General features: G+C 41.0%; 1 non-coding gene across 1 annotated transcript; it reads left to right on the top strand.

Annotated features, from left to right (window-relative positions):
* Nucleotides 1-737: 737 nt before the first annotated feature.
* trnar-ccu (transfer RNA arginine (anticodon CCU)) lies at nt 738-810 on the top strand. The gene has a single exon. It is a non-coding gene; the product is annotated as a tRNA-Arg (tRNA).
* The last annotated feature ends 5,195 nt before the right edge of the window (nt 811-6,005 follow it).

The following is a 6,005-nucleotide window of genomic DNA, read 5'->3' as shown; positions in this document are numbered from 1 at the left end:
TTTAGCAAAACAGTCCACACTTTTTGTGCAGAACTTGAGAATTAGGTGTATTATATCCTTGGGTTTTAGAAGAGCCCTAATGAGAGTTTGAGTTTAGTCTCTGTTGCATGTTATGGTACAACATGCTCAGGCTGACACTCGCGGAGAGGTGAGCAGAGAAGCAGCTCAGACAGCGATGCACTTCAGAGAGTCCTCCAAAGCCCCCTAATCAAATGACCATGGATTTTTGTGTAGTTGGTCGTAGAAGGCCCAATTAATTATGCATGACAGCGGCTTGACGGCCATTTGATTTCGTTATGCTCGCCCCCTCCGAGCCGCCGATCCAATCAGGCTAGGACCCCCCCCAACCCTTTCTTTCTAGACTCCCCTTATCGGAGGGGGAGATTTCTTTAAGAGGGTGTTTGGGGCCTTGTAGGACATTTCATCATCTTAATAAGTCCTTGTTATGCAGACTGTTTCCCTGCTATCAGGCCTTGTTGTCTTTGGAGAGGCAGCAGTTGGGCTGGACACATGCCACGGAGATACACTGACTTTATTAAGTAAACTGGAAGAGTTGGGGGAGGGGGGGGTTACAGAGTGTGACACCTGTTAGGACTGGACGCTGATTCACTGGAGCACCTGCTTTCAGTGAGAGTTGACTCTCTGAGCATGTTAGGATGAAAACAAGATGCACTAGCAGACATATAATATATAACATCAGTCTGTGCTCAAGGGATGTAGCTGTGAACAGGAAAACTGCCCCAGTGGCCCAATGGATAAGGCACTGGCCTCCTAAGCCAGGGATTGTGGGTTCGACTCCCATCTGGGGTGATTGCTCAGCGGGGAAGTGACTGACTACCATACGCTGGGTTAGTGGTTTGATGTAGGGTCATTGTAAAAAGTTGTAGGCACCATAGGAGGAGCTTTGTGAAAGTATTTCAATCTGTACAGTTGAATCTTAAGGTAGATTGTTGTTTTATTCAATATTGTTTCCTTTTCACATTGTTTTTGTTGACATTTCTGTGTTCTACGTTGTGTTTTCTCCTATTTTCTCAGCCCTAAACCCTGGTACATTCAATTTAGTGTCATCTAGTGGTGAAGTTTCAGACTGCGACCAAAGGTCTTAAAGGTCACCTATTATGCAAAATCCACTTTTTCATGTCTTTTAAACATAAACATGTGTCTCCTCTGTGAGATTAAAAAATCTCTCTTTCTCTCCTGATCCATCTTTATAAAAACCTATCTGAAAATGAGCGACTTTGTGACGTCTCAATGTATTTTGGGTTGTGCAATCATTAGCCAATAACCAACCAAGGTAACACCTGCCCACCTTATCAACTGAATCTCCTCCTAGAGTATCATTGTGGGTTTTTTTTTAAAACCAATCACTTCACAGAGGGGCGTGGCCAGCAGCAGCTCATTAGCATTTAAAGCTACAGACACAGAATCAGGACTTTTGAGACGGGGCTGAAACAGAGGGGTTTATGGGAAGCTACAATGATCTGTTTGGTGTTTCAGCCAATCAGAGACATGTTCTGTATATATCTGAGATCTATAATATATTGTTGAAAAAGACTATGATAGGAGACCTTCAAAAATCAGTGTTAAGCGTAAGGTTTGTTGAGTTCAACTATTATATATCCTGGGTGAAAGTTTGACCCTTGCATTATTATTTAAGATTAATATTTAAATCAGCCTTAAAAAACTAGTGCAGCTCATGTAAAGCTTGTGTTTCATAGGTGATATTTAATAATGTGAAGTGGAGACACTAAAAGGAAAAATACTTCTTTTGGTCGACATGATCCTCCGACTCACTACGGTCAAAAATGCAGAAAATGTACCTAGAAATGTAACGTAATTATCTTGCAATTCAATTGATTACCAAACATAACTGCATTCATATCAAAACACCTTGGATGTTATGCATTAGCTTAACATTGAATTTAAGAGTTGCAGTGCAGAGAGTTGTGCCTACGGTGTCTCTGAGTTTTTGTACGACAGGAAGAAGTTCATTTCTCTCAAATGTTGCATACAATTATGTTTGTTAAAACCTGTGTCTGTGAACACTTCTTTATGCCAAGATAAGCCGTTCACCTGACACAGGTGTGGCATATGAGGATGCTTGGGCTGGTCACAATAAAAGCCCACTCTACAAAGTGTGGATGTGTGCATAGTAGAAGTTTTTTAACTTGTGAAAAATAGGAGCAGAATGTGTTCATAATTGTGTTGTTTGAATTGTAAATACACAACGGAAGTAAAGTACCTCAACATTTTAAAATATTGCGCAATGCCACAATGTTTCCCCTCTGATTTTGAGTTATTTCTTAAAGGCATTAAATAAATAAAAATACTTTAGTCCCATATCAGAAGTAATCTGACAGCAGCCTTATGTCAGACTCAGTTGAAACCTGGGGTGAAATGATTTGTTCTCGAGCAGAGACCCAATGGTTTGTGGGCAGGAAGTGAATTTAGTTGGATCTCCGTCAGGAAGTCCTGTCGTCTCTGTTTGTCCTCGGGCAACTTTGCTTTCAAGGTGTATTTCCTCTAAAACGATTTTCCATTGTTTGCCAACAGGTTTCACATTTCAGCACAAACCCTCCCGTGTGTCTGTGTCCTTTGTCTTCCCCGAAGCACTCTGTTTGTTAAAAGCGCTTTATCGCTAAATTTGACTTGGCACATCTTGTCAGGACAGACCGCGGCTGATGAGACTCCCGACCTGCAGATAAAACATCCATTAAGTCTGGGCCGATTCTGGGCTCTTACCCTATTAGCATATTGTTAGCCATTTGCTCGACGGTCTGCAGCAATGGATGCTCCTGCTGCCATCGTGCAGCCAGTCACCACGCCATAAAGAACCACCTCTCACTCTGCTGCCGTGCTAAATGACGTCCAGGACATCGTAATGCTCGCTGGCTGTCCTCCGCCAGACGATTCAAACGACCGCTAAAAGCCCGGGGGTGGGGGAAGGCAAAAAAGGGCCAAAATGCAAAATTGATGGAAATTACATTAGATTCAGCTCATGCTCCTCACTGTGTAAATTATGCCCCAAAATGGACTCTCTGGCCCGACTGTTGGCTCCAATTTGTGAGGCCATACCTCATGGTGGCTCGTCTTGTCCTTCCCCTCTCTCTTTAATCCAATCACGGCCACACTGGATGTTATTTATTTGTTTATTTATTTATTTTCGAAGGATGTAACCGATTGTTATCAGGGCAGAAGTGGGGCCTTCTTCCTGGTGAAACGGTGACTAACGTCCAGCCATCGATCCGTCAGTTTGTCTGCGGTGGCGGGTGATGCTTCTGGTGATAGACGTGTTTGAGTGTGTGTGTGTGTGTGTGTGTGTGTGTGTGTGTGTGTGTGTGTGTGTGTGTGTGTGTGTGTGTGTGTGTATAGATTAGTGTGTTTAGTTGGTGGAGCCTACAGGGGTCGATAGTGCAAATATGAGTTTCAAGTCCCTGGAATATGATTTAATGTGTAAACACGAGGCTTTTTAAACAGTTTGTCGTGGCTTCCTTCCTTGTATTTCTATCAAGACAATAGACGCCTTAAACAGACAGCTCTAACTCGTTTTCTTTCCTTTACTTACTCACATTTTGAAGAGTTGCTTGGCCTCTGAGGGTTTGGATGATGTGGCGATGTGTTTGCTCAAAATAAAACAACAAACTTTTGCACATGCAACAAAGAAAATAGGCCTTTACAATATTCAAAAGAAAATAAACTAAACTCAAATAAAATAATAAACAACAAAGGTATTCATTCCTTTTTTAATATAATGCTTATATAACTTAAAGGGTACTTGTACGATGTGTAAGGTTTGTAAGGTAAAACTGTTCCTCGACGGGGTCTCTCACACAGATTGCCCATCACTGTGGCTTTTAGCCCGGCGCCGTGGGACTTCTAGTCCTTTATAGTGAGTTGACTACAAACGTCACAATTAGGTAGCCTTTCTAGGCAAAAACAAAATCCTGGCTCTAACACAGTTTTTCCAGCTGATTTCATGTCCGACATTGTTTTTTAAAATACATTTTTGGGGAATCATCATTTCTGGACCATTCACAATAAGTGCTGCTGCTTTCCCGTAATGTTTATGGTCGTAAAAGCATTCGGCAAAATGCCTAAAATGTAAATCCACAACAGATGTATATTGCTATGCATTTCAGTTCCAGGTCCTTTAGCTCTACATTATGATTTATGATCCCAGAGATGGCTTAAATAATTAAACTCCTCAGAAACTCTGAGTGGATGTTGTATCATTTAAGTCCATCATTCATTTTGTCATTTTTGGCAGGGTAACACACTCTTTTACTTAACCTTTCTTAAACTTTTTTTTACAGGAAACACAACAGAGGCAAAAAAAGGAAGAAAATTCCACCTGTTCTAGCACAAACATTTCAGAGTTGCTGTGTAAACTTGATCTAAACAGTGTGAGTCGACATGGTGTGCTTTAGCAAAGTTGGACTGAAAATACGGACATGGTGTGCTTAAGGCTAGTGTTTTATATTAGAATGAAATCTAAATTTACATTGTAGTCAACAAGAAAAGACTCAGACCAACTATTGGCCATGGTTGCAGTCATTTGAAGAGGTAAGTATCTCAACATCTTAAGAAAACAGCTGGACATTTTGTTGTTACATTCTGATTAAAGAGATTAAGGGTGGCTGTGGCTCAGGTGGTAGATGGTTGTCTTCAGATCAGGAGGTCAGTCAACATGTCGAAGTGTCCTTGTGTGAGTGCTTAACCCCAGATTGCTATAGATGGCCAATGGTGTGTGAGTGTGTGTGATAGTCAGTCTCCCTGAGCAAGTGTGTGGCAGCTTTGGTCTTTGTCTGAATATTGATGAAAGGGTGAATGCTTGTAACCAACATTCAGCCCAATTCCATGTTGGCCTCTACAACCTCCAGCTGCAGACCCTCCACGAGAACAAAGTGAAGGTGGGAAGTGAGAAGAAACGGATCGGATTTGGGCCTTTTCTCTCTGTGGCTCTTCACTAAAAGAAGTGTGTGTGTGTGTGTGTGTGTGTGTGTGTGTGTGTGTGTGTGTGTGTGTGTGTGTGTGTGTGTGTGTGTGTGTGTGTGTGTGTGTGTGTGTGTGTGTGTGTGTGTGTGTGTGTGTGTGTGTGTGTGTGTGTGTGTGTGTGTGTGTGTGTGTGTGCAGGTGTGGATGCATAGGCGTACGTGCTCACATCTAGTGCAAATGCTTCTTAGAACAGGTTACGCATTTCCTAAAACAGCTGGTCAAAAATGTTACTCTAAAGGAGAATACTTTGGGAACTATTTTCAGCAGCGGATGAATATATAAAGTAGCTATGGAGTGAGTATTTATGAAAGCAAGACAGGGTCTGGATTGAGTCAAGAAAACTTCTATCTGAACTCCAGCTTTCTCTTGAGTATCACCTTCTTCATTTTGAAACCTCTGATTAAAATACAATAAGCTCCTTTTTTATTTAGAAGGGAACACCCCCTCATTATTGTCTGTAATTAAATGTGTTTCTGCTGCAATATTTGCTATTGCTCTTAATGTTTTCATGTTTGTAAAGCCCTTTGAATTGGCTTCTGTTGAAAGGTACTTTATAAACTTGCCTTGATCACGATAAAGCAATACAACAGCTGAACACTAGGTGGTGGTGTAGGATCTGTTAGTGATACTTGCATCTGGTCAAGCTGTTTTTCTCAGGGACATGAGAATTCTAGGATACTCATTTTGGCTTTTTAATGTTTTATATCTAATCCCAACTTCAAACTAGAAAATCAAAAGTTCTTTAAATTGCTTAGAAATAGAAAAAAAAGGAGAAATATTTCAGTATTTGTGTTATAAGAGCTGCTTGTGTGTTTACATCCTGTTGAAGCTCAAGAAAGATGAATACTGTAAGTGTTTTTGTGGGTTTCTACAGTGGTGCATAACAGCTTTCCAATCTGGCTTCTTAATGTTTAATATTTTGTCTATAAAACTGAAGAAAACTCCCCAAAATGTGCCTTTTTAAAAATGAAAATCTCCTCTGAATGGGTGTCACAGAACCCTAAATAAAT

The sequence above is a fragment of the Eleginops maclovinus genome, chromosome 3, assembly GCF_036324505.1.
Source record: "Eleginops maclovinus isolate JMC-PN-2008 ecotype Puerto Natales chromosome 3, JC_Emac_rtc_rv5, whole genome shotgun sequence".
NCBI lineage: Eukaryota > Metazoa > Chordata > Actinopteri > Perciformes > Eleginopidae > Eleginops > Eleginops maclovinus.
Note: the sequence above shows the minus strand (reverse complement) of the source record. Positions and strands in the feature narration are given on the sequence as shown.